The following is a 13,964-nucleotide window of genomic DNA, read 5'->3' as shown; positions in this document are numbered from 1 at the left end:
AAAGTAGCTTTATTCAGGCTGCATGATACCTTAAATCAAATGCACGTTCAATTGGAACCGAACTTACAACATGGAAACTGGGGTGCATTGCTGAAGGCATGTGTACAGGAAAACTGTGGTATCACTCACAACAATTAACCACATGTTTGTTTTCATTCTCCAAACTTCACTACAAACATGAGAGCAACATTTTGATTGGTTGATATGGGCAAACCCACTGTTTTCCTTTGCATTCATTTGTACAGTATGGGGCTGAGAGTTGCAATTCAGAGTTGCACGCAAGGGGGTGGGGGGGTTTGCTCTTAAGCACTGCTACTGGATGCAGGGTGCCGTTCCAGGCACCATGCAAGCCCCATGCAGGTGTTGTGGGGTAACAATAGTACTACCCACAGAGCCCTGCCCCCTTTGTGACAGCACTGCTCGCACACCCCTAGTTACAGCCCTGAGGAACTCAGTAGTCCTACATCTCAGCTGTAGGCTCTCTTGTGGCTGATTGGGTGAAACAGTGTTCGGCAACTGGGCATCACACATAGGCTGAGGGCATGGATGCAATTGTGAACAATTTAAAAGTGATAGTACGCAGAAATCTGTTGGATTTCACTTGCACTAAAGATAGGGTGGTGCCGATGCAGGCCGATAATGATGACATCTACTTGCATCCATCGACGGGTAAGGGTGGTGCAGTGCATCAGTGCACCTGACTCTGAATACAGTAAAGTCATCATGAGTGATGACTTTGCTTCTGTGTTTGGTACCCAGCTGGGCTACTGCACATGTGAGGACACCAGATCATGCATGTGCGAGGGGCATTGCTAGGAAGGGTTCCCTGTTCAGTTTTGCAGTAGTTAACCTATAGTTTACAATGGTTAATGCCATCTTCAGATGACATAAGCTACCGGGGCTTTGCATTCCGGAGCTTGTTAAATTCTGTATTTTAGCAGCACCCATAGAATTCTACAGTATGGCGGCTGCTCTTGGGGTCTCAATCAGGGGACACCAGCAGATATCTGATATCTGCTGCTATCCCGCATACATAAATTCCAATGATGATTAATATTTTCAGGTAACCACACAAAAATATTTTTTTGATAAATATGCCCCGTAAAGTGGCAGAAATTTACTGTCAATACTGAGAGTATAAGTCTATGATAATGGAAGTGAATTGTGTATTCTGTATGAAAAAGTGAGATGTCACCCCAAAAGTACAAATAGGGCGTGATGTAAGGAAGTCCGAGTTCGGCGACTGTGTGGGATGCCGGCAGAACTAGGACGTTTTTTTAAAGGAGCAATCATTTACAAGGCATGGTTTAGTCTTGTACATGATTGCCCCTTTAATAGAACGTACAAATTTGTCCGGTATTCCGCACAGCCGCCGAACTCGGCCTTCATTGCATCCTGCTCCTAGTCTCCAGTACAGTTACAGCATGTATTGTCATCCTTTTGCAAGCTGGTCATGCTGAGACTTATAGTACCAGCCCAACCGTAGAGCCACAGACTGTGATGTTGTATATGCCAACCTTGTGCTGGGGATCTTAACATATTCATTTCTCTATCGTCCTAGTGGATGCTGGGGTTCCTGAAAGGACCATGGGGAATAGCGGCTCCGCAGGAGACAGGGCACAAAAAGTAAAGCTTTAGGATCAGGTGGTGTGCACTGGCTCCTCCCCCTATGACCCTCCTCCAAGCCTCAGTTAGATTTTTGTGCCCGGCCGAGAAGGGTGCAATCTAGGTGGCTCTCCTAAAGAGCTGCTTAGAAAAGTTTAGCTTAGGTTTTTTATTTTACAGTGAGTCCTGCTGGCAACAGGATCACTGCAACGAGGGACTTAGGGGAGAAGAAGTGAACTCACCTGCGTGCAGGATGGATTGGCTTCTTTGGCTACTGGACATTAGCTCCAGAGGGACGATCACAGGTACAGCCTGGATGGTCACCGGAGCCTCGCCGCCGGCCCCCTTGCAGATGCTGAAACAAGAAGAAGGTCCAGAATCGGCGGCATGAAGACTCCTCAGTCTTCTTAAGGTAGCGCACAGCACTGCAGCTGTGCGCCATTGCTCTCAGCACACTTCACACGGCAGTCACTGAGGGTGCAGGGCGCTGGAAGGGGGGCGCCCTGGGAGGCAATGAAAACCTATTTTTGGCTAAAAATACCTCACATATAGCCTCCGGGGGCTATATGGAGATATTTAACCCCTGCCAGAATCCGTTAAGAGCGGGAGACGAGGCCGCCGAAAAAGGGGCGGGGCCTATCTCCTCAGCACACAGCGCCATTTTCCCTCACAGAAAGGCTGGAGGGAAGGCTCCCAGGCTCTCCCCTGCACTGCACTACAGAAACAGGGTTAAAACAGAGAGGGGGGGCACTAATTTGGCGTTAGAAATATATAAAAAAGATGCTATAAGGGAAAACACTTATATAAGGTTGTCCCTATAAAATTATAGCGTTTTTGGTGTGTGCTGGCAAACTCTCCCTCTGTCTCTCCAAAGGGCTAGTAGGTCCTGTCCTCTATCAGAGCATTCCCTGTGTGTGTGCTGTGTGTCGGTACGTGTGTGTCGACATGTATGAGGACGATGTTGGTGAGGAGGCGGAGCAATTGCCTGTAATGGTGATGTCACTCTCTAGGGAGTCGACACCGGAATGGATGGCTTATTTAGGGAATTACGTGATAATGTCAACACGCGGCAAGGTCGGTTGACGACATGAGACGGCCGAAAAACAATTAGTACCGGTCCAGACGTCTCAAAAACACCGTCAGGGGTTTTAAAACGCCCGTTTACTTTAGTCGGTCGACACAGACACAGACAGGGACACTGAATCCAGTGTCGACGGTGAATAAACAAACGTATTCCTTATTAGGGCCACACGTTAAGGGCAATGAAGGAGGTGTTACATATTTCTGATACTACAAGTACCACAAAAGAGGGTATTATGTGGGATGTGAAAAAACTACCGTAGTTTTTCCTGAATCAGATAAATTAAATGAAGTGTGTGATGATGCGTGGGTTCCCCCCGATAGAAAATATGGGCGGTATACCCTTTCCCGCCAGAAGTTAGGGCGCGTTGGGAAACACCCCTTAGGGTGGATAAGGCGCTCACACGCTTATCAGAACAAGTGGCGGTACCGTCTATAGATAGGGCCGTCCTCAAGGAGCCAGCTGACAGGAGGCTGGAAAATATCATAAAAAGTATATACACACATACTGGTGTTATACTGCGACCAGCGATCGCCTCAGCCTGGATGTGCAGAGCTGGGGTGGCTTGGTCGGATTCCCTGACTAAAAATATTGATACCCTTGACAGGGACAGTATTTTATTGACTATAGAGCATTTAAAGGATGCATTTCTATATATGCGAGATGCACAGAGGGATATTTGCACTCTGGCATCAAGAGTAAGTGCGATGTCCATATCTGCCAGAAGATGTTTATGGACACGACAGTGGTCAGGTGATGCAGATTCCAAACAGCACAAAGGTGTATTGCCGTATAAAGGAAGAGGAGTTATTTGGGGTCGGTCCATCGGACCTGGTGGCCATGGCAACTGCTGGAAAATCCACCGTTTTTTACCCTAAGTCACATCTCTGCAGAAAAAGACACCGTCTTTTCAGCTTCAGTCCTTTCGTCCCTATAAGAGTCATATCTGCCCAGGGATAGAGGAAAGGGAAGAAGACTGCAGCAGGCATCCCATTCCCAGGAACAGAAGCGTTCCACCGCTTCTGACAAGCTCTCAGCATGACGCTGAGACCGTACAGGACCCCTGGATCCTACAAGTAGTATCCCAGGGGTACAGACTGGAATGTCGAGACGTTTCCCCTGCGCAGGCTCCTGAAGTCTGCTTTACCAAGGTCTCCCTCCGACAAGGAGGCAGTATGGGAAACAATTCACGAGCTGTATTCCCAGCAGGTGATAATTAAATTACCCCTCCTACAACAAGAAAAGGGGTATTATTCCACACTATATTGTGGTACTGAAGCCAGAAGGCTAGGTGAGACCTATTCTAAATCTAAAAAAATTTGAACACTTACAAAGGTTCAAATCAAGATGGAGTCACTCAGAGCAGTGATAACGAACCGGGAAGAAGGGGACTATATGGTGTCCCGAGACATCAGGGATGCTTACCTCCATGTCCCAAATTTGCCCTTATCACTAAGGGTACCTCAGGTTCGTGGTACAGAACTGTCACTATCAGTTTCAGACGCTGCCGTTTGGATTGTCCACGGCACCCCGGGTCTTTACCAAGGTAATGGCCGAAATGATGGTTCTTCTTCGAAGAAAAGGCGTCTTAATTATCCCTTACTTGGACGATCTCCTGATAAGGGCCAAGTCCAGGGAACAGTTGGAGGTCGGAGTAGCACTATCTCGGATACTGTTACAACAGCAGGGGTGGATTCTAAATATTCCAAAATCGCAGCTGATCCCGACAACAAGTCTCCTGTGCTTAGGGATGATTCTGGACACAGTCCAGAAAAAGGTGTTTCTCCCGGAAGAGAAAGCCAGGGAGTTATCCGAGCTAGTCAGGAACCTCCTAAAATCAGTGCATCATTGCACAAGGGCCATGGTAAAAAAATGGTGACTTCCTTCGAAGCAATTCCAGTCGGCAGATTTCATGCAAGAACTTTTCAGTGGGATCTGCTGGACAAATGGTCCGGATCGCATCTTCAGATGCATCAGCGGATAACCCTATATCCAAGGACAAGGGTGTCTCTCCTGTGGTGGTTACAGAGTGCTCATCTTCTAGAGGGCCGCAGATTCGGCATTCAGTTTTGGATGTTGGTGACCACGGAGGCCAGCCCGAGAGGCTGGGGAGCAGTCACACAAAGAAAAAAATTTCCAGGGAGTGTGATCAAGTCTGGAGACTTTTCTCCACATAAATATAGCTAAGGGTAAATTTATAATGCTCTAAGCTTAGCAAGACCTCTGCTTCAAGGTCAGCCGGTATTGATCCAGTGGGATAAAACATCACGGCAGTCGCCCACGTAAATAGACAGGGCGGCACAAGAAGCAGGAGGGCAGTGGCAAAAACTGCAAGGACTTTTCGCTGGGCGGAAAATCATGTGATAGCACTGTCAGCAGTGTTTCATTCCGGGAATGGAAACTGGGAAGCAGACTTCCTCAGTAGGCACGACCTCCACCCGGCAGAGTGGGAACTTCATGGGGAAGTTTTCCACATGATTGTAAACCGTTGGGAATTACCAAAGGTGGACATGATGGCGTCCCGTCTGAACAAAAAACGGGACAGGTATTGCGCCAGGTTAAGAGACCCTCAGGCAATAGCTGTGGACGTTCTGGTAACACCGTGGGTGTACCAGTCGGTGTATGTGTTCCATCCTCTGCTTTTCATACCTAAGGTACTGAGAATTATAAGACGTAGAGGAGTAAGAACTATACTCATGGCTCCGGATTGGCCAAGAAGGACTTGGTACCCGGAACTTCAAGAGATGCTCACAGAGGACTTATGGCCTCTGCCGCTAAGAAGGGACTTGTTTCAGCAAGTACCATGTCTGTTCCAAGACTTACCGCAGCTGCGTTTGACGGCATGGCGGTGGAACGCCGGATCCTAAGGGAAAAGGCATTCAGGAAGAGGTCATTCCTACCCTGGTCAAAGCCAGAAAGGAGGTGACCGCACAACATTATCACCACATGTGGCGAAAATATGTTGCGTGGTGTGAGGCCAGGAAGGCCCCACGAAGAAATTTCAACTCGGTCGATTCCTGCATTTCCTGCAAACAGGAGTGTCTATGGGCCTCAAATTGGGGTCCATTAAGGTTCAAATTTCGGCCCTGTCGATTTTTCTTCCAGAAAGAATTGGCTTCAGTTCCTGAAGTCCAGAAGTTTGTCAAGGGAGTATTGCATATACAACCCCCTTTTGTGCCTCCAGTGGCACTGTGGGATCTCAACGTAGTTCTGGGATTCCTCAAAACACATTGGTTTAAAACCAGTCAAATCTGTGGATTTGAAGCATCTCACATGAAAAGTGAACATGCTCTTGGACCTGGCCTGGACCAGGCGAGTGTCAAATTGGTGGTTTTTTTCTCAAAAAAGCCCATATCTGTTTGTCCATTCGGACAGGGCAGAGCTGCGGACTCGTCCCCAGTTCTCTCCCTAAGGTGGTGTCAGTGTTTCACCTGAACCAGCTTATTGTGGTGTCTTGCGCCTACTAGGGACTTGGAGGACTCCAAGTTGCTAGATGTGGTCAGGGCCCTGAAAATATAGGTTCCAGGACGGCTGGAGTCAGGAAAACTGACTTGCTGTTATCCTGTATGCACCCAACAAACTGGGTGCTCTTGCTTCTAAGCAGACTTTTGCTAGTTGGATGTGTAATACAATTCAGCTTGCACATTCTGTGGCAGGCCTGCCACAGCCAAAATATGTAAATGCCCATTCCACAAGGAAGGTAGGCTCATCTTGGGCGGCTGCCCGAGGGGTCTCGGCTTTACAACTTTGCCGAGCGGCTATTTAGTCAGGGGCAAACACGTTTGTAAAATCCTACAAATTTGATAACCTGGCTAAGGAGGACCTGGAGTTCTCTCATTCGGTGCTGCAGAGTCATCCGCACTCTCCCGCCCGTTTGGGAGCTTTGGTATAATCCCCATGGTCCTTTCAGGAACCCCAGCATCCACTAGGACGATAGAGAAAATAAGAATTTACTTACCGATAATTCTATTTCTCGGAGTCCGTAGTGGATGCTGGGCGCCCATCCCAAGTGCGGATTATCTGCAATACTTGTACATAGTTACAAAAATCGGGTTATTATTGTTGTGAGCCATCCTTCAGAGGCTCCGCTGTTATCATACTGTTAACTGGGTTCAGATCACAGGTTGTACAGTGTGATTGGTGTGGCTGGTATGAGTCTTACCCGGGATTCATAAATCCTTCCTTATTGTGTACGCTCGTCCGGGCACAGTATCCTAACTGAGGCTTGGAGGAGGGTCATAGGGGGAGGAGCCAGTGCACACCACCTGATCCTAAAGCTTTACTTTTTGTGCCCTGTCTCCTGCGGAGCCGCTATTCCCCATGGTCCTTTCAGGAACCCCAGCATCCACTACGGACTCCGAGAAATAGAATTATCGGTAAGTAAATTCTTATTTTTAAACATTCATTTTAGGTCATTCATTAGGGTGCAAAATTTGAGGCACACAGAGCTTTCTGTTTGTATAGATATGCCCACTTGTCTGTGTAGGGAATGCATAGTACCATGGACATACGCTGATGACCTCTGAGGGCAAATTTATCAAATCATAGAGAGAGATAAAGTACCAGGGCCATCTTAACGTCTAGACACACTGGGCTGCTCAGGGACCCACAATTCTAGGGGCCTTGGAGCAGGTGCAGGTGGTGGTCACACAAACAGAGTGGCAAGGCTGCATTTTCTACCTGCCTCCCAGCCTGCAGCCAGACAGTGAATGGCTGTCAGCATGCAGATTGGTGGATGGCTGGAGCTATCCACCAATCAGAGTGCTGATAGCTATTCACTCTATGGAAGCATGTGGAGAGACTGCACAGGACCACGGGAGGGGCATATTGGGCCAGATGTACTAAGCCTGAAAAGTGATAAATATCACAGTGATAAAGTACCAGCCAATCGGCTCCTAACTGTCATTTTTCAAACACAGCCTGTAATATGGCAGTTAGGAGCCGGTTGGCTGGTGCTTTATCACAGTGATATTTATCACTTTTCAGGCTTAGTACATCTCCCCCATTATATTTTGTTAATTGGTTCCTGTGAATGGGTGGACAGGGGCCCCAATGCATTGCTTTGCCCAGGGCATACAATGCTGTTAAGACAGGACTAACCAATAAACTTCTGCTATTTTATAGCCTGTGTTTAAAAATAAATATAGGCTTAGTGGGGTTGGACACCACACTGGCTTTCTGTTTGCGGAGGGTTTTGCCTTCGCAGAGACCAACAATACTGTATGTAACAAATAAATGATCCCTATTATGGGTATCTATTGTGTATATGTATATGTTGGTGTGATCCCAGAGTCAGTAATACAAGTGGTAGTTTTGGAAGGAAAAAGAAAGACTCTGTGTTGGGGCACACTTTGGAAATATGAAATATGTTAAAACTTAACGTTTATTAAAGTTAATCATAAGGAAAAGGATCAACATAGACTTTAATATAAAAACAATCACCTATAGCAGTGGTTCCCAAACTGTGTGCCGCGGCACCCTGGGGTGCCGCGGGACAGTTGCAGGGGTGCCTCAGGTTGGTGCTCCAGGACCAATTCAAACTATTTATTGTCAATGTAACAGACAAAACTAGTGCTTGTGGCTGCCAATCACAAAATATGTGAACAAACAGAAGTGAATCTTGTCCCTTGCCACAGAACTGAACCTAAGGATGACATCTAAACATAATTTACTTAATTTAATATTTTCTTTCTAAATTTCTCAATAAGAATCGTTTGGCCTAGGTGTGCCGTGAAAAAAAATCTGTTACTCTAGTGCGCTGTGATTCAAAATTCAAAAAAGTTTGGGAACCACTGACCTATAGGATACTTAAATACATTATGTAAATATTAGGGTTAAAATACCCTCTATTGACACTAATCATATTCCATAGTGGACAGTGTCAATTTGAGATTTATGCCTATGGTGAAAAATATTTCAAAACAGAGATATACTGTATATGATATCTAAGAGTATCAGGAGTACATTTACTACTGTAATAAAATTAAAGGGGTATCGTGTAAACTCCTTGATAATTGCTCTCTTGGTGCTGTGGGTAAACTAATCAGCTGAGCAAAGTTGAATTTTTAGGTATTTGAATATGTGTCATTAGATTTCTATTCCTAACAAGAGGATGTAGATATAGGTGTATATGCAATTGCGGTCGAATTCCCGAAATTGTCGAATTTCGGGAATTTTTCACCAAAAAAAAAAAAAATCGTCAATGCAATTCAGTGCTTTCCGTCAAAAAAACGGACTTTCAAAATTCGACTTTTTGAAATTCGACTTTTGTCAAATTCGACTTTTCTGCAATGATACAAGTGCTGCAATTCGACCAAGTGTATTCAATTCAAGTTTGGAAATTCGACAACAGTGCTTTTAGACAGTAAATTCGTCATTTTCAATCCGCCACACTTTGGAGGGTGAAACCAATAAAAAAATTTAAAACATGTTTTTTTTGGTGTTTTTTTTTTTTTTTGGTAATAGCATATCTATTTATATTAGAAGGGATTAGGTACTTGGTTTGTCTTTTTTGGAGGCACAAGTATTATTTATATATTTTTAAAAATATATATTTTTCTCTAACGTCCTAGTGGATGCTGGGGACTCCGTCAGGACCATGGGGATTAGCGGCTCCGCAGGAGACAGGGCACAAAAATAAAGCTTTAGGATCAGGTGGTGTGCACTGGCTCCTCCCCCTATGACCCTCCTCCAAGCCTCAGTTAGGTTTTTGTGCCCGTCCGAGCAGGGTGCAATCTAGGTGGCTCTCCTAAAGAGCTGCTTAGAAAAAGTTTTTAGGTTTTTTATTTTCAGTGAGTCCTGCTGGCAACAGGCTCACTGCATCGAGGGACTTAGGGGAGAGAAGTCAACTCACCTGCGTGCAGGATGGATTGGCTTCTTAGGCTACTGGACACCATTAGCTCCAGAGGGATCGAACACAGGCCCAGCCATGGAGTCCGGTCCCGGAGCCGCGCCGCCGACCCCCCTTGCAGATGCCGAAGATGGAAGAGGTCCAGAAGCAGGCGGCAGAAGACTTTTCAGTCTTCCTGAGGTAGCGCACAGCACTGCAGCTGTGCGCCATTGTTGTCAGCACACTTCACACAGCGGTCACGGAGGGTGCAGGGCGCTGGGGGGGCGCCCTGGGCAGCAATGTATAATACCTTTTTATGGCTAAAAAATACATCACATATAGCCCTTGAGGCTATATGGATGTATTTAACCCCTGCCAGATCTCACAAACTCCGGAGAAGAGCCCGCCGAAATAGGGGGCGGGGCTTATTCTCCTCAGCACACAGCGCCATTTTCCTGCTCAGCTCCGCTGTGAGGAAGGCTCCCAGGACTCTCCCCTGCACTGCACTACAGAAACAGGGTAAAACAGAGAGGGGGGGGGGCACTTTTTTTGGCGATATTACTATATTTAAGCTGCTATAAGGATACAACACTTATATAGGGTTGTTCCCATATATATTATAGCGCTTGGGTGTGTGCTGGCAAACTCTCCCTCTGTCTCCCCAAAGGGCTAGTGGGGTCCTGTCTTCAATAGAGCATTCCCTGTGTGTCTGCTGTGTGTCGGTACGTGTGTGTCGACATGTATGAGGACGATGTTGGTGTGGAGGCAGAGCAATTGCCGGTAATGGTGATGTCACCCCCCAGGGAGTCGACACCGGAATGGATGGCTTTGTTTATGGAATTACGTGATAATGTCAGCACATTACAAAAATCAGTTGACGACATGAGACGGCCGGAAAACCAGTTAGTACCTGCCCAGGCGTCTCAGACACCGTCAGGGGCTGTAAAACGCCCTTTACCTCAGTCGGTCGACACAGACCCAGACACGGACACTGAATCTAGTGTCGACGGTGAAGAAACAAACGTATTTTCCAGTAGGGCCACACGTTATATGATCACGGCAATGAAGGAGGCTTTGCATATCTCTGATACTACAAGTACCACAAAAAGGGGTATTATGTGGGGGGTGAAAAAACTACCTGTAGTTTTTCCTGAATCAGAGGAATTGAATGATGTATGTGATGAAGCGTGGGTTAACCCAGATAGAAAAGTGCTAATTTCAAAAAGTTATTGGCATTATACCCTTTCCCGCCAGAGGTTAGGGCGCGCTGGGAAACACCCCCTAAGGTGGATAAGGCGCTCACACGCTTATCAAAACAAGTGGCGTTACCGTCTCCTGATACGGCCGCCCTCAAGGATCCAGCTGATAGGAGGCTGGAAACTACCCTAAAAAGTATATACACACATACTGGTGTTATACTGCGACCAGCCATCGCCTCAGCCTGGATGTGCAGTGCTGGGGTGGTCTGGTCGGATTCCCTGACTGAAAATATTGATACCCTGGATAGGGACAGTATTTTACAGACTTTAGAGCAATTAAAGGATGCTTTTCTTTATATGCGAGATGCTCAGAGGGATATTTGCACTCTGGCATCGAGAGTAAGTGCGATGTCCATATCTGCCAGAAGAAGTTTATGGACACGACAGTGGTCAGGTGATGCGGATTCCAAACGGCATATGGAAGTATTGCCGTATAAAGGGGAGGAATTATTTGGCGTCGGTCTATCGGATTTGGTGGCCACGGCAACTGCCGGGAAATCCACCTTTTTACCTCAGACCCCCTCCCAACAGAAGAAGACACCGTCTTTTCAGCCGCAGTCCTTTCGGTCCTATAAGAAGCGGGCAAAAGGACAGTCATATCTGCCCCGAGGCAGAGGAAAGGGTAAGAGAGGGCAGCAAGCAGCTCCTTCCCAGGAACAGAAGCCCTCCGCGGGTTCTGCAAAGCCCTCAGCATGACGCTGGGGCTTTACAAGCGGACTCAGGAACGGTGGGGGGTCGACTCAAGAATTTCAGCGCGCAGTGGGCTTGCTCACAGGTGGACCCCTGGATCCTGCAGGTAGTATCTCAGGTTTACAGGTTGGAATTCGAGAAGTCTCCCCCTCGCCGGTTCCTAAAGTCTGCTTTGCCAACGTCTCCCTCAGACAGGGCAACGGTATTGGAAGCCATTCACAAGCTGTTTTCTCAGCAGGTGATAGTCAAGGTACCCCTCCTACAACAGGAAAAGGGGTATTACTCCACGCTATTTGTGGTACCGAAGCCGGACGGCTCGGTAAGACCTATTCTAAATCTGAAATCGTTGAACCCGTACATACAAAAATTCAAGTTCAAGATGGAATCACTCAGAGCAGTGATAGCGAATCTGGAAGAAGGGGACTTTATGGTGTCCCTGGACATAAAAGATGCTTACCTGCATGTCCCAATTTGCCCTTCACATCAAGGGTACCTCAGGTTCGTGGTGCAAAACTGTCATTATCAGTTTCAGATGCTGCCGTTTGGATTGTCCACGGCACCTCGGGTCTTTACCAAGGTAATGGCCGAAATAATGATTCTTCTGCGAAGAAGAGGCGTATTAATTATCCCTTACTTGGACGATCTCCTGATAAGGGCAAGGTCCAGAGAACAGCTGGAGGACGGAGTAGCACTAACCCAAGTAGTACTGCAACAACACGGGTGGATTCTGAATTTTCCAAAATCTCAGTTGACCCCGACAACACGTCTGCTGTTCCTGGGAATGATTCTGGACACGGTTCAGAAAAAGGTGTTTCTTCCGGAGGAGAAAGCCAAGGAGTTATCCGAACTTGTCAGGAACCTCCTAAAACCAGGAAAAGTGTCTGTGCATCAATGCACAAGAGTCCTGGGAAAGATGGTGGCTTCTTACGAAGCAATCCCATTCGGCAGATTCCACGCACGAACTTTTCAGTGGGATCTGCTGGACAAATGGTCCGGATCGCATCTGCAGATGCATCAGCGGATAACCTTATCGCCACGGACAAGGGTGTCTCTTCTGTGGTGGTTGCAGAGTGCTCATCTGTTAGAAGGCCGCAGATTCGGCATACAGAACTGGGTCCTGGTGACCACGGATGCCAGTCTGAGAGGCTGGGGAGCGGTCACACAGGGAAGAAACTTCCAGGGAGTATGGTCAAGCCTGGAGATGTCTCTTCACATAAATATACTGGAGCTAAGAGCGATTTACAATGCTCTAAGCCTGGCAAAACCCCTGCTTCAGGGTCAGCCGGTGTTGATCCAGTCGGACAACATCACGGCAGTCGCCCACGTAAACAGACAGGGCGGCACAAGAAGCAGGAGAACAATGGCAGAAGCTGCAAGGATTCTTCGCTGGGCGGAAGATCATGTGATAGCACTGTCAGCAGTGTTCATTCCGGGAGTGGACAACTGGGAAGCATACTTCCTCAGCAGACACGATCTACACCCGGGAGAGTGGGGACTTCATCCAGAAGTCTTCCACATGATTGTGAACCGTTGGGAAAAACCAAAGGTGGATATGATGGCGTCTCGCCTCATCAAAAAACTGGACAGGTATTGCGCCAGGTCAAGAGACCCTCAGGCAATAGCTGTGGACGCTCTGGTAACACCGTGGGTGTTCCAGTCAGTGTATGTGTTTCCTCCTCTGCCTCTCATACCCAAAGTACTGAGAATTATACGGCAAAGGGGAGTAAGAACGATACTCGTGGCTCCGGATTGGCCAAGAAGAACTTGGTACCCGGAACTTCAGGAGATGCTCACGGAAAATCCGTGGCCTCTACCTCTAAGACGGGACCTGATTCAGCAGGGACCGTGTCTATTCCAAGACTTACCGCGGCTGCGTTTGACGGCGTGGCGGTTGAACGCCGAATTCTAAGGGAAAAAGGCATTCCAGAAGAGGTCATTCCTACACTGGTTAAAGCCAGGAAGGAGGTGACTGCACAACATTATCACCGCATTTGGAGAAAATATGTTGCGTGGTGTGAGGCCAGGAAGGCCCCCACGGAGGAATTTCAATTGGGTCGATTCCTACATTTCCTGCAAACAGGATTGTCTATGGGCCTCAAGTTGGGGTCCATTAAGGTTCAAATTTCGGCCCTGTCGATTTTCTTCCAGAAAGAATTGGCTTCAGTTCCTGAAGTCCAGACTTTTGTAAAAGGAGTACTACATATACAGCCCCCGGTTGTGCCCCCAGTGGCTCCGTGGGACCTTAATGTAGTTTTGGATTTTCTCAAATCCCATTGGTTTGAGCCACTCAAATCAGCGGATTTGAAATATCTTACATGGAAAGTAACCATGCTACTGGCCCTGGCTTCAGCCAGGAGAGTGTCAGAATTGGCGGCTTTATCGTATAAAAGCCCATATCTGATTTTCCATTCGGACAGGGCAGAACTGCGGACGCGTCCTCATTTTCTGCCTAAGGTGGTGTCAGCGTTTCACCTGAACCAGCCTATTGTGGTGCCTGCGG

At 47.4% G+C, this 13,964-nt stretch overlaps 1 protein-coding gene across 1 annotated transcript in view; it reads left to right on the top strand.

Moving 5' to 3' along the window:
• The window catches only part of SPON1 (spondin 1), a 683,924-nt gene that overhangs the window by 634,240 nt on the left and 35,720 nt on the right, over positions 1–13,964 (top strand). The gene's annotated exons all lie outside the window — the stretch shown is intronic.

This window comes from Pseudophryne corroboree, chromosome 11 (assembly GCF_028390025.1).
Source record: "Pseudophryne corroboree isolate aPseCor3 chromosome 11, aPseCor3.hap2, whole genome shotgun sequence".
Classification (NCBI taxonomy): Eukaryota; Metazoa; Chordata; class Amphibia; order Anura; family Myobatrachidae; genus Pseudophryne; species Pseudophryne corroboree.
This window is presented reverse-complemented; position numbering and strand designations above follow the sequence as displayed.